We start from the raw sequence: 26,187 nt of genomic DNA on the forward strand, positions 1-26,187 counted from the left end.
TAATTTAGGACTCATTACAGCTTTGTTTTCAAATCAGTTAATAAAATGTGGTAGATAATGGAGGGAGAAGGCAGAGAACTGGGCTGGAAGACGGGAAAATTGATTCTTATTCCCAGTTCTGACATTTACTAGCCATGTGACCATAGGCAAATCATTTCATCTCTTTGGGCTTTTGTTTCTTTCTTTGTAAAAAGAAAGTTATTGAACATGATGGTTTCTAATGTCCTTCCAACTCAGACATTCTCAGATGTCCATGATTCAATAAGCCTGGGTCTTCCTACCTAACAAGAAAGCTTTGGAAAATGGAATTGTACACCTTGTAAAAATGGGTACTTAATTGTTGGATGATGAATGGATGGAGGGATTAATGAATGAGAGCCATCCGATGACACATATTTTGGGGCATTTCCAATGAAAGGTCTGCCAAACCAAGGTGAGGAAGAGACCTAAAGCACATGATGAAAGTAAAGCATAAAATCAGGGAAATGGCAAGGTGAACTTAATTGGTGGATCCAGATCCACTTCTGACCTCTATTTATCTAAGTCCTACAATAATGAATACAGACTCTCAGAACTCAAAGGCTTACCATGCCAAATTAACCCATTTCACAGGTGGGGAAACTAAGACTAGGAAACATGACTTGCCTACAGTTTTGGGGTTAGCTAGCAACAGAGAGATAGAAAGAGCTTTTTTGCCTCTCCTCACTGTGCTTGTCTTCTGTACCGTGCTGCCTCACATTTCCCAAATGAGCAACTAAAAATGAAGCTAAAGCTCTAGGCAAAGGCCCAGAGTTGATGACCCAATGTGACCTGAATAGTAATCTAATACTGGAACAAAAAGACTCCCAAAATGTTCTGAGAGAAGCTCTATTCCCTTTAACTCAACCTCTGCTCCAGAACCACCCTCCACCATCACCACTACCACCAACTGCAACTGAAAAGGGGCATGAGCAATGGGCTCTGAAAAATGCACATTCCATAAGAGAAGATGATCAGGAGCAAAGACAGAAAGAGATAATTTTAGGAATTTTTCTGGAAATAATTCCAGAGATTTTGATTTACTGAGAAAACTTATGGGCGGTGGCAAAAGTTGCAGCTTCTTTCTCTCCCTAGAACCATGAAAACCCCCCTTTCCATCTGACCAGGAGTTTCGCCAACTTTCTCATAAGGCATTCAAACTCCCTAGACCTCAGCTTTCTTCTTTAAAATAGAGAAGGACAAAGTCAGCAATAATCAAATGAGGCCCATGGATATACCAGAACCAGATTCATACACTCAAAATGCTGTCTTCATCCGGTTACGTCTGCCTGAGACTCTCTTGTGTTCATTCTTACCCCTGAGACATTGCTTATTTGCTTCCCAGCCTAATATGAAGAGTTCTTTGATCACTCCAACCCAGAATAAGGCTTTCCTCATATATTTATGGCCTATGAAAGTCATTTGATGCTTGCATGCACGATGCCTGGAATTAACAACATTATTGTTTTTCCGGGTTAAGATCTCTTACTATCTGTAATAGATCCCCAAAGATATCTATATCCTAACCTTCAGAACCTATGAATGTGTTGTGTTACATGAAATGGAGAATTAAGATTGTAGATGGAATTAAGGTGGTGAATCAGCTGGCCTTAATTATCTTTGATTATCCAGGTGCGCCCAAAGTAATCACAAGTTTCCTTAAATAAGGAAGGCAGAAGAGCCAGAACTTGAGAGATGGCATTGTGAGAATGCCTCAGCCAGTCATTGCTAGATTTGAAGACGGACAAGACCATGAACTCAGAAATGTAGAAGGCCATAGGAGCTGGGAAAAGGAAAGAAATGGATTCTTCCCTGGAGCCTCCAGAAGGAACACAGCCTTCCCAACACGTTGGTCTTAGCCCAGTGAAACTCATTTCAAAATTCTGACCTCCAGAACTGTAAGATAAAAAAAACTGGGAGTGTTTCAGGCCACTGTGTGTATGGTAATTTGCTAAACTAGCAATAGGAAATTTATATACTGCCTATTATATCCTATACTTTATGCTGAACTTGTATATCATGGTCTAGTCAGTATTTTTCTCTGGCTACCAAATATCACTAAACACAAAGTAAGCAACTAATATGTATTTTTTAAAGTAAATGAATGAATGAATGTACTAATTAGTGTGATAACAATTTGGAAACCCATCAATCAATCCAATGATAGACTCAGATTATAAAAACCCTTGAAAGCAGACTCAGGAGTCTGGCTATAACATAATATGATTTCATGGAGATTTCTTTTTTTGCTGTTTTTGTTTTTTAGAAATTGGCATGTTTTCTTTCTTTTTTAAAAACATTATTTATTTTGAGAGAGACAGAGATAAAGAGCACAAGCAGGGGAGGGGCAGAGAGAGAGAGAGAGGGAGACACAGAATCAGTAGCAAGACTCCAGGCTCTGAGATGTCAGCGCAGAGCCCCATGTGGGCCTTAAACCCGCAAACTGAGATTATGACTTGAGTCAAAGTCGGATGCTTAAGTGATGAGCCCCCCAGGCACCCCTCATGGATATTTCTTATCATGGACATTTCTCAGTACTCCCATATCCAGTGTTGCTATTATTTTTCCAAGATCATACCATACATTGAAATTAGTTCCGGATTTGAAGTCAAAAGTCCTGGGACAGAGTCCTGCTGCTGACATAGATTAGCTGTCTGACCTTGGACAAACTGTGTGACTAACCTAGGCCTCAGTTAACTCATCTAGGAAAGAAAGACACTATTCACTATTCTAAGAACTTCCCAGGACTGCAGTAAGGAACAGACAAGTCAATGCCCAGAAAAGAGTTGTGAAAAGTGTAAAACTCTATGTGAATGGGAGGAGCTGTTATTTACCGCCTTCCTCTTTGGACTAATTTTTAGCTAATAGGCATTTTCTTAGTGCCTCTACTGTACTCACATTACTATATGAGGCCTTGTGGGAGGAATGTAAGAAATAAACATTTGGAAGAGCTTGTAGTCCAAGGGAGGTACTAGGGTGAAATGAGACAAGTCATTCAGTTCCTACTCTAGTCTGGGAGCCCAGAGCCACCTGCTGCTGGCTTGGCCCCAGGCACTGAGAAACCAGCTACTGCTGACAATGGGAAGGAGCCTTCTGCTACAGATCCAGTTCAATGAGCTAAGGCCCAGAGCCCATGGTTAACCAACTAAAGAGAGGGGTCTTTCATTTGATGGAAGCCTTGTGCAGGTAGCTGGTCCCACCCCAGACACAGAGCACTCGTGGAACAGCTCCTACCTGCTGGGTAGTGTTTGCAGGCTCCTTCTTCATTCTCCACAGACTCATGATCCATTGGGGCTGGGATTTGGGAAAAGTAGGGGCCTTGGGCATATGCAATCCCAATCCCTAGAAAACATCTGGCCTTCAGAGCTAATGCCCTGGGTTTTCCAATGGAGATTTCATTTCCTTAGGAAGTTAAGTCTTCTAGGTTGCCAACAGGGCCTGCCTTAGGCAAAGAACTGATGTTGAAGAAGCTACTGAGTATAGCTCCTTACTTCTCAAATAAAAGTGCTGTAGATTCACCCCAAGTCCAAGATATTCACAGTTCTGTCACTTTACAAATAAACTCATTTTTAAAAAGATGAAAACACATGACACAAAGCTCTTAATCTCCCTTCCCATCGGCCTTGAATTCTCTCTACAGCTCTCCTTAGCTTCAGAAATATGGGATAAAGCATCCCCCTAATTATTTAAATCTAATTTCTTGTGCTTTTGATCCTATACTAATCCATAAATGCAAAAGGAGAAAAAAATGCTACAGGCACAAAGAAGTGCTCATTATAGCAATATCAATAAAAATTACATAAGCTAAAATTCTGGTTAGAGACGGTAGTTTGTTACCATGTGTTTATTTCTTCTTCATTCTGTGCTCCCACTAATATGATAAAAAGAATAATTCTTTAAAACCACATGGAGCATGGGAAGAGGGGTATCAGCATATAAGCTTTTACTTTTTTATTGTTCATTTATTTATTTTGAGAGACACAGACAGAGAAGGAGGGAGCCAGAGAGAGAGAGCACAAGTGGGGTAGGGGCAGAAAGAGGGAGAGAGAATTCCAAGCAGCCTTCACCTTCATGTATACCCGATGCGGGGCTCGAACTCATGAACTGTGAGATCATGACCTGAGCTGAGATGGAGTCAGATGCTTAACTGACTGAGCCACCCAGGTACTCCAGCATATAAGATTTTAATAAATTTTTAGAAGACTAAAACTTGAAGGAATAGCTACTGACTTAGCAGTGTGAAGGAAGCCAGAGGAGGGACAAGAAAAGGAAGTAATCTCCATAAAACCCTGAAAAGGCTAAGAATTCAGTGAAGCCAGGACACCTAGATCAAGGTCTCTGGTACGCAGCCTATTTACTTCTTTCCTAGGCATAAGATCTGAGTTTTCTTCTTTGGCAAAATTAGCAGGAGAAACTCAGGATTCAGAGATACCTCAGAGGTGGAGGGCAGGAATAATGACAAAGAGATAAATTGCAAGCCTGTAAAATGAAGTGATAGGACCAAGTCCTCCTTTGTTCCCACCATTCAGACCCCTACAGGCAGAATGCTTGTAGTTGGTCACTTCCCTTGTGGCCTTTGGAAGTCTCTTTCCTGGCATTTGGGAAGCACCAATAAAATGACCAACTAACTGTCCAAGTATCTGAAAGTGAAGCCCATCAGTTGAAAAGCACCATCACCATCCACACCCACATACATTTATACATTCTTTCTTGAACACACACACTCACGTTTCCATGTCTTACTCTTAAACAAACAAGGCTCACTAAACTGAGGAAAATCTCCAACATGAAAGTGAGAAATTAAACAAACAAACAAAAAACACCTTATCTAACAGAGATCCAAGACAGAAGAAAACATTTTCCCCAAATCATTATCCTCAGTTACATAGGAGAAAACACATATATTAAACAGTAGGAAACAGAAAACATTCAGTGACTAAGAAAGAGTTCTTGTAAGTTAGCATATATTATTGCCAAAATTAAAAACTTGAATAAAATGCTTGGAAATAAAGTGCAAAAAAATCTGAAGGAAAATAGAATGAAAGACAAAGAGACCAATGGAAAGGAAAAAAAAATCTAAGAGAAGATAAATCCAAGAATTCTATCCTACAAATTATAGGAGCTATGGAAAGAAAAAGCAGAGAAAATTAGGGAGAGGGAGTAAAAGAAGGGTATTATTACATTCTCAAAGACGTCTCTAGATTGGAAGAACCCACAGGCTATCTAAATAAATGGAAAAAAAAAACCACATTAAAAGTTCATGAACATGAAATTTCAGGGACCATGGGTAAAGAAAAGATTATAAGATACTCTTATAAAATGGAAAAAAAATTACAAAGAGGAAATCAGAATTATAATGGCTTCAGACTTTTCCTTAACAATACTGGATGACAGAAGACTATGGACCAAGCCTTCAAAATTCTATTGAAAACTTTTAACTTAAAATTTTGCACACAAACTAGCCATCAGAATTAACAGTGGAACAAAGTTTTTCAGGCATTTCTTGATCCCAAATTATCTCTATTTATGAGGAAGATACGAAAGGATATACTCTAACGAAAAAGAGAGTAAACCAAGAAGGATGATGACATAGAAAACAGGAAGCAATAGATACATTTAGGAAAATGAGGTTGGGAGACCCCAGGGCAACAAATGTGCAACTTCCCAGCATCACAGAAGACCCCAGGAGGGTCACTTCTAATGAAAAGGGTGAGGGGACTTGATATAATATCTTTAAAAATGGAGCATTTGGAAAAGGTTAAGAAAAAATGACAAAATATGCCAAGGGATACAGGAGTGCTGATGCATAGGGGCACTTGTACCCCAATGTTCATAGCAGCACTCTCAAAAATAGCCAAATTATGGAAAGAGCCTAAATGTCCATCAACTGATGAATGAATAAAGAAATTGTGGTTTATGGGGCACCTGGGTGGCTCAGTCGGTTCAGCGTCCGACTTCGGCTCAGGTCATAATCTTGCGGTTTGTGAGTTCGAGCCCCGCATCAGGCTCTGTGCTGATGGCTCGGAACCTGGAGCCTGTTTCAGCTTCTGTGTCTTCCTCTCTTTCTGACCCTCCCCCATTCATGCTCTGTCTCTCTCTGTCTCAAAAATAAATAAGTGTTAAAAAATTTAAAAAAAAAAGAAATTGTGGTTTATATACACAATGGAATACTACGTGGCAATGAGAAAGAATGAAATATGGCCTTTTGTAGCAACGTGGATGGAACTGGAGAGTGTTATGCTAAGTGAAATAAGTCATACAGAGAAAGACAGATAACCATATGTTTTCACTCTTATGTGGATCCTGATAAACTTAACAGAAGACCATGGGGGAGGGGAAGGAAAAAAAAAGTTAGAGAGGGAGAGAGCCAAAGCATAAGAGACTCTTAAAAACTGAGAATAAACTGAAGGTTGATGAGGGGTAGGAGGGAGGGGAGGGTGGGTGATGGGCATTGAGGAGAGCACATATTGGGATGAGCACTGGGTGTTGTATGGAAACCAATTTGACAATAAATTTCATATTTAAAAAAATAAGTAAGTAAAATTAAATTAAGCAATTATAAATTTGGAGAATGATTTTAAAACTGATACAGAAATAAAATGGAATTATAATACTATGTTCGGTTCTGAAATAAGCAATTTACATAGTCATAATGGTATAACACTGATTACTTATGTAAAAATTATGATACAATTTAATTGGGAAGATGGAAGGTGGGAAATTGAGAGATGGTATAAAAAAGCTAAAGCCTGTCCTGCTATAACAGGAAGTTAATATACAATGTAAGAAATAAATGAGAAACAGGTAGATGCATACTGCTTATAAATATGGGTTTAGCTATAAAGAGAAAAGCTAATTAATTAAAGAAGAAGTTATCTCTACATAGTGGAACTGAGGTGGGAAGGCATGAAACAGGAAAATGATGTCTGTTATTATAAGTCTTTTATATATATCTAATGCTTTAAAACATATACATATAATACTTACTTGACAGTATTTTTGAATTAAAAAGTAATGATATAGGACGTTCAATTTCAAACATAATGGAGTACCAGGGGTTAGATTTACCATCTCACCTCAATAAAATCAGAAGAAAATCACACAAAATATATGAAACTTTTTTAGTCATTGAACAAAAGGCAGAACAGACCATAATCTTTGTGAGAAGAGAAGCAAATGTGGTGAGCCTTATAATTGCCCTATAATACTGTCTGAAGGCAATTTCCAGGCTGCAATACAAAGGCAAAGGTTCCAAAAATCCTGGTGATCTTGATGATCTAAGAAGACAGAAATAAGTTCAGAAGGGCTGCTGTCACTAGAATTTGCAGAAAAAAGTATCAGAGAGAAAGGAGCTGCTCAGAGAGAACTCCAAAGATCTTCAAAGGGTATCCTTTAAGTTTCTGTGAGTACTAATCTACAGGTGCATAAGATAAAACTGCCTGACACTAGTGAAATAATCTTCAGAAAGTAGCAGCCTGAACAACTTTCAAAGTTTACTAAGGGCTGACAATAGCTTAGGTTGCCACAAGCCAAAGTACAAAGATCTCATAATATAAATTTTTTTTAATGTTTATTTATTTTTGAGAGAGACAAAGTATGAACAGGGAAGGGGCAGAGAGAGAGGGAGACACAGAATCTGAAGCAGGCTCCAAGCTCTGAGCTGTCAGCACAGAGCCCAACATGGGGCTTGAACCCATGAACAATGAGATCATGACCTGAGCAGAAGTCACTCAACCGACTGAGCCACCCAGGTGCCCCTAAAGATCTCATAATATAAATGACATCGACTAGAGTCATCTGAATGGCATTGCCTAAATTAACCTGATCCAAAGGCTGCCTTGGATCTACTCTAACAAAGCTTAATATCAAATTTGAAAAAGATCTAACTAATACCAAGAAATGTAACTGCATGCCAGCAAAAAAGTAAACCTGATACTATTTTTTCAAAAAATACAGTGAAAACGAGTATCCAACAACATAAGATCAACAATGTCTGGCATCAAATAAAAAATTACCAGACATGCAAAGAGTACAAATTTTCAGTTATAAGATAAATAAATTCTGGGGATCTAATCTACAGCATGGTGATTATAGTTAATAGTACTGTATTGTATTGTATCCTTGAAATTTGCTAAGAGTAAGTGTTCTTACCACACACAAAAAGGTCAACTATGTGAGGTGATGGATATGTTAATTAACTTCTTTGTGCTAATCATTTTACAATGTACATATATTAAATTACCACATTGTACATCTTTTAAAAACCATATTGTACAACCTAAGTATTTATAAATTTTATTTGTCAATTATAAATCAATAAAACTAGAAAAAGTTTTTAAAAAATAAACAGGTTTTTTTAAATAATAAAACACTACTATAGTAATAAAATCAGAAATTTTGAAAAAAAATCACCAAATGTAAAGAGAAGCAGGAAAATACAAGCCATTTCCAGAGAACAATCAATATCAACAGACCCAGAAATGAGTGATAGGATAAAAATAGCAAGTGAGGATATTAAAATAACTATTAAAAACTGTTTCATAGGTTCAAGAGGGTAAATGAAAACATGACCACAACAGAAAGAGAATGAGAAGATATAAAACATCCAAATGAAACTTCTGACAATGGAAAAATACAAAATCTTAAATGGCAAAAAGAAAATGCATTGGATGAGATTAATAGTAAATTAGTGCTGAAGTAAAAGACATAGCAACAGAAACTATCCAAAATGAAGCACAGAGAGTAAAAAGATTGAAAAACATGAGCAATGTCTCAGTGGTCCATAGGAGCATATCAAACAGTTTAACGAATGTATAATTCGAATCCTGCAAAGAGGGAGGGGTACAGAAAAATATTTAAAGACATAATGACTGAAAACTTTCCAAATATGATTAAATATATATCCCCACAGATCCAAAAAGCTCAATGTCTCCAAGGAAAATAAAAATGTTTTTAATGCAACAGGGCATTTAGACTATAATAAGAGTTAGGAAGATGGCGGTGTAGGAAGACGCTGAGCTTACCGCGTCTTGCTGATCACTTAGATTCCACTCACATCTGCCTAAACAACCCAGAACTGCCAGAAGACTAGCAGAACAGATGCTCCAGAGCCAAGCATAGACGAGAGGCCCACGGAAGAGGGTAGGAAGGGTGGAGAGGCGTGCACACTACACGGACTAGCAGGAGGGAGCCAGGGGGAGGGGCAGCCTGCAGGCAAAGCAGAGCCCTTGAGTCTGGCTTGCAAAAGTGGAGGGGCCAGACGGAGTGTGTTCTGACAGCAAGCGGGACTTAACATCTGGAAGGTTATAAGTCAACATTTGGACAACGGGAGGGAGAGTTGTTGAGCCCCAGACAACAGAGCTCAGCTTGGCAGGGAACAAAGGCACTCACCAGCGCCATCTCCCTCGCCCATTCCCCAGGCAAAATCCCAAAGGGAACCAGTTCCTGTCAGGGAACTTGCTTCCACCCCGAAAACACCCAACACTGTGCTTCTGCGGATCCATCCCTCCGGCGGGTCTGACTCCCTCCCGGTGCCGCAGAGCCCCTCCCAAAGCGGATCTCCGAAGGAAAAGCAAGCTGAGACTGCCCCTCCCGCCCCTGTGCACCTTGCCGATCCACCCCAGCTAAAACGCCAGATCACCAGCACCACAAGCCTGGCAATGTGCAAGTAGCCCAGATGGGTCACACCACCCCACAGTGAATCCTGCCCTTAGGAGAGGGGAAGAGAAGGTACACACCAGTCTGACTGTGGCCCCAGCGGTGGGATGGGGGCAGACATCAGGTCTGACTGCGGCCCCGCCCACCAAGGCAAGTTATTCAAGACAGCACAAGGGAAGTGCCCTGCAGTTCCGCACCACTCCAGGGACTATCCAAAATGACGAAACGGAAGAATTCCCCTCAAAAGAATCTCCAGGAAATAGCGACAGCTAACGAACTGATCAAAAACGATTTAAACAATATAACAGAAAGTGAATTAGGATAATAGTCATAAAATTAATCACTGGGCTTGAAAACAGTATAGAGGACAGCAGAGAATCTATTGCTACAGAGATCAAGGGACTAAGGAACAGCCAGTAGGAGCTAAAAAATGCTATAAATGAGCTGCAAAATAAAATGGAGATCACCAGAGCTCGGATTGAAGAGGCAGAGGAGAGAATAGGTGAACTAGAAGATAAAATTATGGAAAAAGAGGAAGCTGAGAAAAAGAGATATAAAAAAATCCAGAAGTATAAGGAGAAAATTAGAGAACTAAGTGATGCAATAAAGAGAAATAATCTACACATAATTGGTATTCCAGAGAAGGAAGAGAGAGGGAAAGGTGCTGAAGGTATACTTGAAGAAATAATAGCTGAGAACTTCCCTGATCTGGGGAAGGAACAAGGCATTGAAATCCAAGAGGCACAGAGAACTCCCTTCAGATGTAACCTGAATCAATCTTCTGCACGACATATAGTGAAACTGGCAAAATACAAGGATAAAGAGAAAATTCTGAAAGCAGCTAGGGATGAACGTGCTCTAACATATAAAGGGAGACCGATAAGACTCATGACGGATCTCTCTACTGAAACTTGGCAGGCCAGAAAGGAATGGCAGGAAATCTTCAATGTGACGAACAGAAAAAATATGCAGCCAAGAATCCTTTATCCAGCAAATGTGTCATTTAGAATAGAAGGAGAGATAAAGGTCTTCCCAAACAAACAAAAACTGAAGGAATTCATCACCACTAAACCAGCCCTACAAGAGATCCTAAGGGGGATCCTGTGAGACAAAGTACCAGAGTCATTGCTACAAGCATGAAACCTATGGACATCACAATGACTCTAAACCCATATCTTTCTATAATAACACTGAATGTAAATGGACTAAATGCACCAACCAAAAGACATAGGGTATCAGAATGGATAAAAAAACAAGACCCATCTATATGCTGTCTACAAGAGACTCATTTTAGACCTGAGGACACCTTCAGATTGAAAGTGAGGGGATGGAGAACTATTTATCATGCTACTGGAAGTCAAAAGAGAGCTGGAGTAGCCATACTTATATCAGACAAACTAGACTTTAAAGGTTGCAACAACAGATGAAGAAGAGCATTATATAATAATTACAGGGTCTAGGGGCGCCTGGGTGGCTCAGTTGGTTGAGCGTCTGACTTCGGCTCAGGTCACGATCTTGCGGTATGTGGGTTCGAACCCCACGTCGGGCTCTGTGCTGACTGCTCAGAGCCTGGAGCCTGTTTCAGATTCTATGTCTCCCTCTCTCTCTGACCCTCCCCCGTTCATGCTCTGTCTCTCTCTGTCTCAAAAATAAATAAACGTTAAAAAAAATTTTTTTAAAGAAAAAAATAATTACAGGGTCTATCCATCAGGAAGAGCTAACAATTATAAATGTCTATGCGCCTAATACGGGAGCCCCCAAATATATAAAACAATTACTCACAAACATAAGCAACCTTATTGATAAAAATGTGGTAATTGCAGGGGACTTTAACACCCTACTTACAACAATGGATAGATCATCTAGACACACGGTCAATAAAGAAACAAGGGCCCTGAATGATACATTGGATCAGATGGACTTGAAAGATCTATTTAGAACTCTGCATCCCAAAGCAACAGAATATACTTTCTTCTTGAGTGCACATGGAACATTTTCCAAGATAGATCACATACTGGGTCACAAAACAGTCCTTCATAAGTATACAAGAATTGAGATCATACCATGCATACTTTCAGACCACAACGCTATGAAGCTTGAAATCAACCACAGGAAAAAGTTTGGGAAACCTCCAAAAGCATGGAGGTTGAAGAACACCCTACTAAAGAATGAATGGGTCAACCAGGCCATTAGAGAAGAAATTTAAAAATATATGGAAACAAACGAAAATGAAAATACAACAATCCAAATGCTTTGGGATGCAGCGAAGGCAGTCCTGCGGGGAAAATACATTGCAATCCACGCCTATCTCAAGAAACAAGAAAAATCCCCAATACAAAATCTAACAGAACACCTCAAGGAAATAGAAGCAGAACAGCAAAGACACCCTAAACCCAGCAGAAGAAGAGAAATAATAAAGATTAGAGCAGAAATAAACAATGTAGAATCTAAAAAAACTGTAGAGCAGATCAATGAAACCAAGAGTTGGTTTTTTGAAAAAATAAACAAAATTGATAAACCTCTAGCCAGGATTCTCAAAAGAAAAGGGACATGACCCAAATAGATAAAGTCATGAATGAAAATAGAATTATTACAAACACTCTCAGAAATACAAGCAATTATCAGGGAATACTATGAAAAACTATATGTCAACAAACTGGACAACCTAGAAGAAATGGACAAATCCCTAAACACCCACACACTTTCAAAACTCAATCAGGAGGAAATAGAAAGCTTGAACAGACCCATAACCAGAGAAGAAATTGAATCAGTTATCAAAAATCTCCCAAAAAATAAGAGTCCAGGACCAGATGGCTTCCCAGGGGAGTTCTACCAGACGTTTGAAGCAGAGATAATACCTATCCTTCTCAAGCTATTCCAAAAAATAGAAAGGGAAGGAAAACTTCCAGACTCATTCTATGAAGCCAGTATTACTTTTGATTCCTAAACCAGACAGAGACCCAGTAAAAAAATAGAACTACAGGCCAATATCCCTGATGAATATGGATGAAAAAATTCTCAATAAGATACTAGCAAATCGAATTCAACAGCATATAAAAAGAATTATTCACCATGATCAAGTGGGATTCATTCCTGGGATGCAGGGCTGGTTCAACATTCTCAAATCAATCAACGTGATACATCACATTAATAAAAGAAAAGATAAGAACCATATGATCCTGTCAATCAATGCAGAAAAAGCATTTGACAAAATTCAGCACATTTCTTAATAAAAACCCTCGAGAAAGTCGGGATAGAAGGAACATACTTAAACATCATAAAAGCCATTTATGGAAAGCCCACAGCTAACATCATCCTCAATGGGGAAAAACTGAGAACTTTTTCCCTGAGATCAGGAACACGACAGGGATGTCCACTCTCACCGCTGATGTTTAACATAGTGTTGGAAGTTCTAGCATCAGCAATCAGACAACAACAGGAAATCAAAGGCATCAAAATTGGCAAAGATGAAGTTAAGCGTTCACTTTTTGCAGATGACATGATATTATACATGGAAATCCGACAGACTCCACCAAAAGTCTGCTAGAATTGATACATGAATTCAGCAAAGTTGCAGGATACAAAATCAATGTACAGAAATCAGTTGCATTCTTATACACTAATAATGAAGCAACAGAAAGACAAATAAAGAAACTGATCCCATTCACAATTGCACCAAGAAGCATAAAATACCCAGGAATAAATCTAACTAAAGATGTAAAAGATCTGTATGCTGAAAACTATAGAAAGCTTACGAAGGAAATTGAAGAAGATATAAAGAAATGGAAAAACATTCCGTGCTCATGGGTTGGAAGAATAAATATTGTCAAAATGTCAATACTACCCAAAGCTATCTATACATTCAATGCAATCTCAATCAAAATTGCACCAGCATTCTTCTCGAAGCTAGAACAAGCAATCCTAAAATTCATATGGAGCCACAAAAGCCCCTAAATAGCCAAAGTAATTTTGAAGAAGAAGACCAAAGCAGAAGGCATCACAATCCCAGACTTTAGCCTCTACTACAAAGCTGTCATCATCAAGACAGCATGGTATGGCACAAAAACAGACACATAGACCAATGGAACAGGATAGAAACCCCAGAACTAGACCCACAAAATATGGCCAACTAATCTTTGACAAAACAGGAAAGAATATCCAATGGAAAAAAAAGACAGTTTCTTTAACAAATGGTGCTGGGAGAACTGGACAGCAACATGCAGAAGGTTGAAACTAGACCACTTTCTCACACCATTCACAAAAATAAACTCAAAATGGATGAAGGACCTGAATGTGAGACAGGAAAGCATCAAACCCTAGAGAAGAAAACAGGAGAAGACCTCTCTGACCTCAGCTGTAGCAATTTCTTACTTGACACATCCCCAAAGGCAAGGGAATTAATAGCAAAAATGAACTATTGCGACCTCATGAAGATAAAAAGCTTCTGCACAGCAAAGGAAACAACCAACAAAATTAAAAGGCAACCAACGGAATGGGAAAAGGTATTTGCAAATGACATATCGGACAAAGGGCTAATATCCAAAATCTATAAAGAGCTCACCAAACTCCACACCTGAAAAACAAATAATCCAGTGAAGAAATGGGCAGAAAACATGAATAGACACTTCTCTAAAGAAGACACCCGGATGGCCAACAGGCACATGAAAAGATGCTCAACGTAGCTCCTCATCAGGGAAATACAAATCAAAACCACACTCTGATATTACCTCACGCCAGTCAGAGTGGCCAAAATGAACAAATCAGGAGACTATAGATGCTGGAGAGGATGTGGAGAAACGGGAACCCTCTTGCACTGTTGGTGGGAATGCAAACTGGTGCAGCTGCTGTGGAAAACAGTGTGGAGGTTCCTGAAAAATTAAAAATAGACCTACCCTATGACCCAGCAGTAGCACTGCTAGGAATTTACCCAAGGGATACAGGAGTACTGATGCATAGGGGCACTTGTACCCCAATGTTTATAGCAGCACTCTCAACAATAGCCAAATTATGGAAAGAGCCTAAATGTCCATCAACTGAAAAATGGATAAAGAAATTGTGGCTTATATACGGAGTACTACGTGGCAATGAGAAAGAATGAAATACGGCCTTTTGTAGCAACGTGGATGGAACTGGAGAGTGTTATGTTAAGTGAAATAAGCCATACAGAGAAAGACAGATACCATATGTTTTCACTCTTATGTGGATCCTGAGAAACTTAACAGGAACCCATGGGGGAGGGGAAGGAAAAAAAAAAAAAGAGGTTAAAGTAGGAGAGAGCCAAAGCATAAGAGACTCTTAAAAACTGAGAACAAACTGAGGGCTGATGGGGGGTGGGAGGGAGGGGAGGGTGGGTGATGGGTATTGAAGAGGGCATCTTTTGGGATGAGCACTGGGTATTGTATGGAAACCAATTTGACAATAAATTTCATATATTAAAAAATATAAATAAATAAATAAATAAATAAATAAATAAATAATAAGAGAAAAAAACAGGGCATTTAACAAGCAAATTGCTGAAAATTGCTGATAAAAGAAAATTCTTAAAAGTAGCCAGAAGAGAAAAAAAAGACCCATGTACAGAGAAACAAAATAAGAATGATAGAGGATTTCATGTTAGAAACTATGCAAACCAGAAGAAAATAAATCTGTCAACTATATTTTTATGCCCAAAAAAAGTATCTTGCAAAGATGAAGTGAAATGAACGCTTTTTCGGACAAACAACATCTGAGAAAATTCATTAACAGTAGAGCTATATTATAAGAAATTCTAAAGGAAATTCTTCAAGCAGACAGAACATAATATTATGTGGAAATGTGGATCTACACGAAGGAATCAAGAGTGTCTGTAATGAGAATAGGTGGAATAAAGTAAAATACAGTGTCCCACTGTTTAATCTCTTTAAAATAAAATTGTCTATTGAAAACAAAATAATACCAGTATACCTTGGGATTTACAACATATATAGAAGTAGAACATGACGATGATAGTACAAAACATGACAGAAATTATTTACCCCATACATGAGCAGTATAATGTCATCTGAAGGTAGGTAGACTGTGCTAAGTTAAGAATGTATAATATAAACTTAAGAGTTGCCAATAGCAAAACAAAGTGTAGGTATATATAATAAGCCAACAAAAAGATCTAATGGAGTCATTAAAAGAATGAAGGAAAAGAAGGAAAGAAAGAATGAAAATAGAGGAAAATAGAAAACAAACAGCAATGTCATAGATTTAAACCCAGCCATATCAATAATTACATTAAATGTAAACAATCTAAACAATTCAACTAAAAGCAGAGATTGTGAGACAGGATAAAAAAGTAAGAACCAATTTTGTGCTACCTATAAGAAACCTACTTTAAAAATATAGGCACAGGTAAATTGAAAGTAAAAGGATGCAAAAAAGATAGATCATGAAAGCATTAATCAAAAGAAAGTTGGAGTGGTTACATTAACACAGAGAAAAGACTTCAGGATAAGAAATATTTCAGATAAAGAGGTCTATTTCTAGTAATAAATCAATTAATCCATCAAGAGAACGTAACAGACCTAAATGTGTGTACACTTAATATCAGAGCCTCAAAACAATGAGGTGAAAACTGATAGAATTGAAACAAGAATTAGACAAACCCACAATTGTACCTGAATACTTCAACAGCTTTTCGGTAATTGAACAGCTCAGTGAAGATCACTAAGGATACGCAATACATGAGCAAATTGAATCTGGCATACAAAGAGCATTCTGATGAAAAACAGCAAAATACACATTCCTTTCAAGAACACACATAACATTAAGCAAAAATGACTATATTCTGAGTCAGAAAAATTCCTATAAGTTAAAAGGGTTGAAATTCCATAAACTATGTTTTCTAGTCACAATGGAATTAAACTAGAGATCACTAACATAAGAATATCTGGAAACAACCAAATATTTGGAAATTAACAACATGCTTATAAATAGCTCCTTTGACAAAGAAGAAACCAAAAGGGAAATTAGAGAATATTTTGAACAAAATAAAAATGAAAACACAAAGTACCAAAATTTCTGGAATAGCTGTAGAGCTTGGGTGTGTTTAGAACAAATTTCATAGATTAAAAGAACAGCGGTACACACCAAAGGTAAAATGCAATACTACTTCAAGTCAAAAGCCAAAGGGATATTTGGCAAAAGCAGTGGATGCTCACCACACCTTCCCTCTGTTTTACCATGTCATCAGGCTTCCATTCCATCTCTTTCCTTCTCTCCATGAAATGTTTCCAAAGCCTGCATACAATAAGCTGTCTCTATCAACATAAGTCATCCATCCTTTCCTACTCATTGTAATTGTACTGCTAGAAAAGAAACATTTCATAAAGTCTGCTCCACCCAAAGCTTTACACATACATACCCTTCTATCCAACCCCTCACCGCCCCACATTCACGCACGCAGAGGTAGGGCTAAATGGAACTAGTGGTGACCAACATGTTAGTTGGCTAGAAATCCGACTGTGTGTGACTTTGCATTAGCTGATGAATGGGGCTGAAGAGATTGTATCTTGAGAACTTAATGTAAGACACAAGATTGCTGACACTTGGTGGTGGGAAGGTACAGTAAATTGAAAGTAACAGCAACCATTTGCAAGTCGATGAGTAAAAAGGGGAAGCTCTTCTGCAGAGAAAGGAAAATGGAGCTGACAAGAAGCAGAGAGGAGAGAAGAGCCTGTGGCCCAAGAGAGGAAAATTGAGGTAGTAGCCAGCTGCTTCTGTTCCTCTCAATCTCCCCTGATGCTTAGCTGCACTTGATTTCATGTCATTTGATTCTGTGAGAGCTCTGCATCCTTGTAATAAACACTCTTCTTTACTTGAGTAACTTTGAATGAGTTTTGTTTTCTTGTAACCAAAGGAGCCATAACATGAACAGTTTCATGTGTCTTTTTAATTGTCTCCTAGTATTGCATAGTAACTTCTTTAAGGCTAAGCAGTGTATTTTATTTCATCTGTATAATGCAGCTCATGGCAACATGACTGAATTATATAAGTGTTGATAAGGTTAATAATGAATGAATTCATTAATCTGGTTACTGACACTTCTACCACTACCAGAATAATCAATCACTTGTTTTGTCTGCCCTACATCAATTCCTTTGGGAAACAATTTTTTCTCTACTCCCTGTGGCTCTGGTGAGATCAAGAATCTCAGGCTCCAACCCAACCCAACCCACCCACCCATGAAGTAAAGGAGGCATACAGTCCACAACGAAGGTGAGTCAAGTTCTCCCACTCAGGATTTTGAGTCTAAGTCATTGGACAGTAGCCCCCTAAAGAAATATTGATCAGTTTCTGCAGTTGGGTACCCTGGACCTCTCCTAGTTCCTGGCCTTTCAAGGGTCTGATTAGTCCCCCTTTCCTTCAATCCTAGGGCCACTCCCCTGCCAATAACTCCCCACCCTTTTCTCATTTAAGTCATCAGATTTCATCTATTTCTGTTGTTTTCAGTCTAAGAATCCTCTCTGATATAGTTCGGTTCCCAGGGAGGCCAGTTTCTTCCCTGGTTCATTTAGAATAACTGGAAGAAATACTTCCTTTTGGAAAGAGTATCTGTCTTTGAAACATACCATCTTTGAAATAAATGAAATATTTCTTTATTGATCAGCTGCTCTACTGCTGGTTTCATGCAGTAGTCTCTGATCCAACCTTCTGGGTTGCCTTTTATGCAAGAGGCATCATTGGTTCTGCCTCAGTTGTTTATATTCAATCTCATCCTCACCTTTGAGGCTGTCTGTGAGTGAAAAAATAATGAGTCTTTAAAGGAATCATATGTATTTGGGAGCCCAAGCAACAGAGGCCAACCCCATTTAACCAAGTGAACACTTTTTCTACAGCAATGTAAAATAGACTCCATGACTTAGGTATGAGGGGTCTATACTTAGCTTAACAAGGCATGTCTCAGGCTTGAGCCTTGTGCCCCAGTTTCTGATGATGAACACTTCCTGGTCCTTTGCATTAGGATCCCTTCTTACAGTGAAGCCATGCTTAGCCTTGATTCTCCCAAAACCTCAAGTTCCAAGGAGGTCTTTCTCCTCTCAACACTCTGACACATTATTCTGTTTTACTGAAGCACTTAGAATGAGAGCTTTTGGGAAGTGCTCTGTGCAATTAGATAAATGAATAGGCAGTTATTTAAAATGTTTTCATAAATAAAAAACGTTGAAAAAAAATTTTTAATGGGGCGCCTGGGTGGCGCAGTCGGTTGAGCGTCTGACTTCAGCCAGGTCACGATCTCGCGGTCCGTGAGTTCGAGCCCCGCGTCGGGCTCTGGGCTGATGGCTCAGAGCCTGGAGCCTGTTTCCGATTCTATGTCTCCCTCTCTCTCTGCCCCTCCCCCGTTCATGCTCTGTCTCTCTCTGTCCCAAAAATAAATAAAAAACGTTGAAAAAAAAAATGTTTTCAGATTTCCTAGAAAGAAATCTTATATTCTTTCCCTTACACTAATTTCTTGATGTGAGTAACAGTTCTGGGGGACATCCCTGCCCAATCCAGGGACCTGGATTTCCAAGGCAATCTAAAGTCCAGTCAAGAGATATTATTCATTTTTCAAATCACTATTGAGTACCCATTGCATACCAGGCACTGTACTGTGATCTGGGTATACAGTGGTGAGAAAACAGGCATAGTCTTGCCTTCAAGGACACAGTCTAGTGGAGGAAAGAAAAAGAAATAAGCAAATAAACTAAAAAATAATCATAAATCAGTGATTAGTGCTATGAAACAATTAACTAGCAATGGATAATGATAAGAGGAAGTATTTTTAGATGGGAGAGGGCAGAAGGGTTTCTCTGAGTCCTAAAGGATAAGGAGTGAGGAGTACAGCAACCAAATAAAATAGCATAGATGGAGGTGAAAAAGAAATGGAACCAGCCAAAGGTAGAGTGAGACAAGTTGAGACAGGAAGAGAGTTGGGGCCAGGTAAGGAGTTTGTACTTAAAATATGGCCATATGGTCACTTTGAAAAATAGTTTGGCAATTACTGAGTATCTACCCAAGATAAATGAAAACACCTACACAAAGACTTGAATGTTCACAGCAGCATTATTCATAATGGTCTAAGATCTGAAACAATTCAACTGCCTGTTAATAAGAGCATGGATAAATAAATTGTATGTCCATAGGATGGGATACTGCTAGGCAAGCAAAAAAGAGCCAACTACTCATACAAGATCAAACTTGTTTTTGTTGGTGGCCACTGTGGCATCAATAGCTATGAGAAAACTCAGTGAATGGACCATGTAAGATTGCACATTTTACTGTATGTAAATTATAGCTCAATATTTTAAAATGTAATGGAAAGATGAAGAAGGGTTTCTAAAGGAAGAGAAAAAAATGTGACTTGATTTGTTCTTTTTTTAAAATTTATTCTGAGAGAGATTGAGAGAGTGTGTGTGTGCACGCATAGGAGGGGCAGAAAGAGAGAGGGAGAAAGAGAATCCCAAGAAGTCTCTACTGTCAGCACTGAGACCAATACAAGGCTTGATCTCATGAACTGTAAGGTGATGACTTGAGCTGAAATCAAGAGTTGGATGCTTTACTGACTGAGCCACCCAGGCACCCCTGATTTGTTCTTAACAAATTCCTCTGATCACTGTGTAAAAATCAACTTGAAGGGAGCTGAAGAACAGGTAGAGTGACCATTAAAGGGGTTATTGCAGCAATCCAAGAGTAAGATGGTAAAGGCTTTGACTAGTGAGGAATAAGGGAGGCTGGTATATAGACTTGAGATGGAAAAGGAGGTGGAAATGACAGAGTTTGTTTATTTTTAAAAGATGAAAAAATAAAGGACAACACTTACATTTTTGTCTTGAGCCAATGGGTGGATAATCTTGCCATTTACTGAAATGGATGAGCAGACTATGAAAGGAACAGATTTGGTTGAGGGCATAGGGGAGAATCAAGAGCTCTGTTTCAGGCATATTTAGGCAGAGATGCATATGACACATCCAAGTAGAACACTCAAGCTGAGTATGTATTCAGTTGAATGTGTATGTCTGAAGCTCAAATGACAGATTGAGATGGAAATACAAAGTTGAATGCCATGAGCATGTAGATGATATGTAGGTCATGAAAATAAATCATTTAGGATGAGAGTGTAGGGAGAGAACAGTGTTATGAAACACCAACATGTAAACATTGGTAGAGGAAGAGGGCCTGTGATAGAAACTGAAAAGAAATTGTAGAGATATCAGAGGTGAAGAGAAGGCCAACAGTGTAATATCAAATAAAGGAGTTGTCATTTGGGTCTAATGCACTGAGGGGCTAAGATGAGGACACAAATTTTCCACTGGACTTGACAACATGAAGATTATTGGCAACCTTGAGATGAGAACTTTTATTGAAATGGCAAGGGAAGAGACCCAATTTGAAGTAGTAATCAAAGGCGAAACAATGGAGATAATTGTGTAAATAACTATTTTGAGATATTAAGCTGTGAAGGGTTGTGGAGAGATGGGCAGTAGTTGGAAAGGGATGAGGGAAACAAAGAAGGACTTTTAGAGATAAAGAAGAACCAATCATGTTTGTGAGCTGAAGAGAATAGTCTCATAGGAAAGGGGAGGATTGATCATTTAGGAGGGACAGGAAATAACTGGGGGAGTAAAACCTTGAGAACAGGAGAGAGAATGGGACCCAGAGCCCATAGGGGTTCCAGGTCCAAGAAGAGCTGAGTTATGACAGAAACAGCACCCTTTCTCCTTTGTGCCAGGAGGACAGAAGGGGAAGATGCAGATGAACACAGATATAGACTACGGGAGTTTTTGTCTGATGGTTCTAATTTCTCAATTAGATACAACCGACTCAGGATAATTAGATCAGAGCAAGTGGTTAGGAATGGAGTAGGAGTTTTGAGAAGAGAGGTGAAGGTAGGAAATAGCATCCTAAAGGGTGGAATATCAAGTTTATTAGATATGCATAAAATGAGATTGAGTGGGCAGTGGACTGAGAAGGTGAGCTTAAAGGGAAGCTTCTCAGTTGACTGTGATTTTCTCCAGTGATATTCAGTTGCTCAAATTCATGTAGGTGGCTGGCTGAGTTCATCCAAGCTTGGAGTTTTGCCCAGTGAGTATGACAGCTGCCTCTCCCATTACTAGCTCTAAGGGAAAAGGTATTTGTAACCTGATTAGTGAGGACCCAGACAATTGATGTGCCATATTTAAGTAATGTACTTAGGAGTCCAGGTGCTTGCCTAGTTTTTTGTTTTTTGTTTTTTGGTTTTTTTTGATACCTCCCTTGGTTAAGGGTCTAGTAGGAAGAAGGGTCAGTATCAAGACATTCCTGTGTCCCTGTGGCCATAGTGTCATCATAATGGAATTCAAATCTCACTTTGACCCCCTAAGCCATCCAACAATCTACTAGGGTTTCTGATTAATGTTCATCCTAAATGTTCCATTAATTAGTCCCACCCACTTAATGAAACCCCCAAACCTTCAACTGACACCCTTTGCAACATTACTGTTATTGTGTACCCCCAAAGATATGGTGAAATACTAACCCCAGTACCTCAGAATGTGAGTTTATTTGAAACAGGGTCACTGCAGATGTAATTAGCTAAGATGAAGTCATACTGGAGTAGGGTGATCCCTTAGGTCCAATATGACTGATGTCCTTATCAGTAAAAAAGAGAAGAGACATAGAGACAGAGACACATGAAGAAACAAAGTCACGTGATGAGAGAGGCAGGGATTGAAGTGCTGTAACTTCAAGCCACAGGAACATAAAAGATTGCTGGCAAATCACCAGAAGCTAGAAAGAGGCAAGGAAAGATTGTCTCCCTCAGGTTTCAGAGGGAGGATGGCCCTGCCAACACATCAGTTTTGGACCTCTAGCCTCCAAAACTATGAGACAATCAATACATTTCCATTGTTTGAAGCCAACCAGGTTGTGTATTTTGTTACAGTAGCTCTAGAGACAAATGTAATTACTATTGCCCCTGTGGTCCTCACGGAATTTCCTGCCAGACTGAAGCTTTCCTAAACCACAGAAGCTGAGTCGGCCTAGAGTTCCTGCTCCCTTCCTGGTAGGTGGGATTCATCCAAGTCCTAGGTCTCCCCTGTCTTGCTCTAGGAAATCAGGAAGCTCTCAGCTCCTTGCTAAGTCAGCCAGCCAAACACAAATATGCTTTGATTTTACGGAGGGTACACATAACCCAGCCTCAGCTCCAGGAGGGTCTGTTTGACATGGTGGCCATGGCAACAAACCTGCTGAGGAAACACTGAGTCCTCCAGCTAGCCCAGGAGGAAAATGCCTCCATACAGTAATGCAAGAAAAAGTTCTAAAAGGGGCCCAGAAGGATTCACAGTGAGCACAATGACCCGGGGAAGATATGGCCCTTATGTGCCATGGTGTTAGCATGCAGCTAATAGTGGGCATAGAATAAGGAAAGCAGAGATCAGCCAGTAGCATGAGGAAGAGTAAGTGATGTCAAACTGGGTGGAGGCAGAGGAAGGGACTGTACTAGGCAAAGTGTTTATGGAGTTCAAATATGGTCCATAGTAAAGCAAGCGACAGAAAAGGGTCTATAGGGATCACTATCTAATCTAACATGCAAAATAAAGAAGAACCCCATATAGCAGGAAGCTATACTATATAATGTGCAGTGCTATGTCACCATGCCAGAGATCTATCTGTTCAGGTTGGATCGAAGCAATGTTGAGAGGAACACAATTCAGGGTCTGATCTCCCAGGAAGAGGGCTGTAAGGGCTAAGCAGAGGGTCAAGACTCCAGCCAAGTGGTCTGGGATTTGGGAAAGTCCCCTAATCTGAAAGAAAGTGTATGATAAGAGGAAGGGAGCCACAAGAGGACCCAAATTGTGGATGGAGTCCACACAGTGAGAAGCAGCAATGCAGGGAAGTCTTCAACTTGGAGGTGGCACAGATACCCAAGGCTTGCCTGGGTTCATCACATCCTGGGTCTGGTTCATTCAACAAATATTTATTGAACTTTGACTGTGTTCAAGTCCGATTCATGCTAGGAGTACACAGAGAACATGATGCAGATTCTTCCCTAGAGAAGACTGGTCTAGCTGGGAAAACAGACCAAGCAGCAAATAACTACCATGCAGAGTGATAAACGGTAAATTGAGATACGAACAAAGTGCTGTGGGAATGCAGAAGGAAGGGACACAACTCTGCCTGGGGTACTCAGGATGGCAGAAAATATATTTCGTTAGTTTTATGGTGATCTAGATAAATTAAGAAATAAAAGGAAATGTGGAATTCTATTACACCCTCATGCTCTGCATTCTCAACCCCATAGTCCAGACCTCATTTCATTCTTGCTGTTTCCCGTCTCCTTTGAAATGCTGAGTACAAATTAAGGATAATCATATATTGGAATTATTTGTCACTGTATCATGAAAACAGTAATGCTTGATCAGTGTATTTCTAGATCTAAAACCTCCACACCCTCAACAGTTTGGTAGTCTCTGTCCCATGGAGTCAGATGACAGACCTGGGTGGTAACCGGATGCCACATGAAGTTGTCACAAATGACTCATATCTTAGGATAACACAGAGCACTTGATGAATCCTCTACCTCCTCTCTTCACAATACCAGGAAGAAACACAATAAAGTGTTGGAAACCGTAGTGGTTATGTTCCCATTTCCCTGAACTGCTGACTCCACTCCCAGAGAGACTTTTCAGTGGCCTCTAATGACTGGGCAGTGGACTTGTGGTTCCACACCGTGACAAGTGCTGATTGGTCCAAATTGGCCAATGTGATTCTTTCTTTCCAGACTTTAAAACTGCAACACAGGAGCTCTCTGTGCACTTCAACTGGGGAGGTGTGTATAGCTGGTCCTAAGGCAGCCATGTTTGCATCATGTTTAAATGGGATAGAGAAAGGCGCTCTGCAAAAATGGGGGAATGGAGCATTTCCACAGAAGGTAGCTGGGGGAGGGTAGGGGAGGGCAAGGGAAGAGGACTGCCTTTGTACTGATGACACTGACTTCGTGATTCAGGCTCTCTTGGAATGCCCCATTAATCCTTTCCTTTGGTGAAGAAGAAGGAGTTCATGTTCACCCTGGTTTGCTATTGAAGACCTCTCTTATTTATATAGATGCAAGGCAGGCAGCCCCAGCCATGGGGAAAAGACACAAGGGACCCTTTTACTTGTTTATGGTGTGCAGAGTTCTGGGAAGAAAGTGAGAAGATTTGCATAACAGACACAGAATTTCTTCAAGGGGAGAAACCCTTGCCTCCAACCCATTCCCTCTAAGACCTAGGGGTAGGATTATCTATGGGGTCAACTTAGATGCTCCTAATCACAATCTAGCACCAGTGATAGGCACAGGAGCCCCAGAGATAAGTTGCCATAAGAATGAAGACAGGTAGAAATTATGGGGTAGTCCTGGCACCCTACGAAGAAAGGGAACAGAAACTGTGGATCAGCAGGCACTACATCCAGTTTGCATCCAGCCTTTCAGTCACTGCCATAAGCCCTATTTTGGCATCATGAATCTGACTGAAAAAGCCAATTATTGAATGCTCTAACCTATAGGCTTAAAACATGGAGCCTTCCCAACTAAAACTCCATAGCAGTTGAAAAGAGTTCCACATCAGCATTTCTAGTAGAGATCTGAGGGAGGGTATAACTCAAAGATCATTATGCTCCATGAATTATCTCCCACAGCAGAAAGCAGGGCTTTGCTGCCTTTTACTAACAACACATAGGCTGGGGGATGTTGGAGCCTGTATTGACAGGGTCACCCAAGGTACAGCCTCCACACATTGTGGGAGAGACTGGGTGACATGGTCAATTTACTAGGGAGCCCTTTCACTGGGCAGTAGGCTCATAACTTCTCAAAATGTGCTATAGGTGGGTCAAAATGGAGCCCTAGCACCACTGGGCTTCAGACCCGACCCAGTGAGGCCAGCTTTCACTCAGCGGCCAATATCCTTCCACCACAGTCTGCATCGCAGTAGAATGAATGGGGTTCCCAAGGTGAAAGTATAAGCATTGTATATATAAAGGGGGAGGTGTTTGTGGGCCTTGTAAGGGTTAACTGGATTTCCCATCTTCCTACTGCTACCAGCTTGGGGAGCAGGAGCGTTTGCTCTGACACTTGGCTGAGGCATGCTAATCACATCCTACACTATAAATCAAAGCATTTTGGCTTCCTGATCCCTCATGGGATTAACTTCATTTCCCACCCTTGGGTTTTTGAGAAGTTCTTGTGCCCTTCCAATTAATTCTACTTTCTCCTTAAATTAGCTTGCATGGTTCTGTCATCTGCAAGTAAATAATCCCTGAATAAGGCAGAAACGAAGGTTAAGAGAAGATGATTGCCAGAATCAAGGTGGAAATTTCTCTCACTTCAGGGCTAATTTACAAAGCAAACTTTTGGTATGTCCCTGTTAAGGGTGGATTGAAATACACAGATAATGACTAAATAGACTGCCCTCTGAACCCCAGGCAGAGAACAGGGGAAAGACAGCAAAAGCCTTTGTATGCCCCTCATGCCCCACCACCTTCCCTTGG

The 26,187-nt window shown here is 39.9% G+C and overlaps 1 protein-coding gene and 1 non-coding gene across 2 annotated transcripts in view; one reads left to right on the top strand and one right to left on the bottom strand.

Moving 5' to 3' along the window:
- Positions 1 to 26,187, bottom strand: part of GALNT18 (polypeptide N-acetylgalactosaminyltransferase 18) — a 410,401-nt gene that overhangs the window by 373,534 nt on the left and 10,680 nt on the right. The gene's annotated exons all lie outside the window — the stretch shown is intronic.
- TRNAR-UCG lies at positions 11,140 to 11,224 on the top strand. The gene has a single exon. It is a non-coding gene; the product is annotated as a tRNA-Arg (tRNA).

Source organism: Felis catus, chromosome D1 (assembly GCF_018350175.1).
Source record: "Felis catus isolate Fca126 chromosome D1, F.catus_Fca126_mat1.0, whole genome shotgun sequence".
NCBI classification, from domain to species: domain Eukaryota; kingdom Metazoa; phylum Chordata; class Mammalia; order Carnivora; family Felidae; genus Felis; species Felis catus.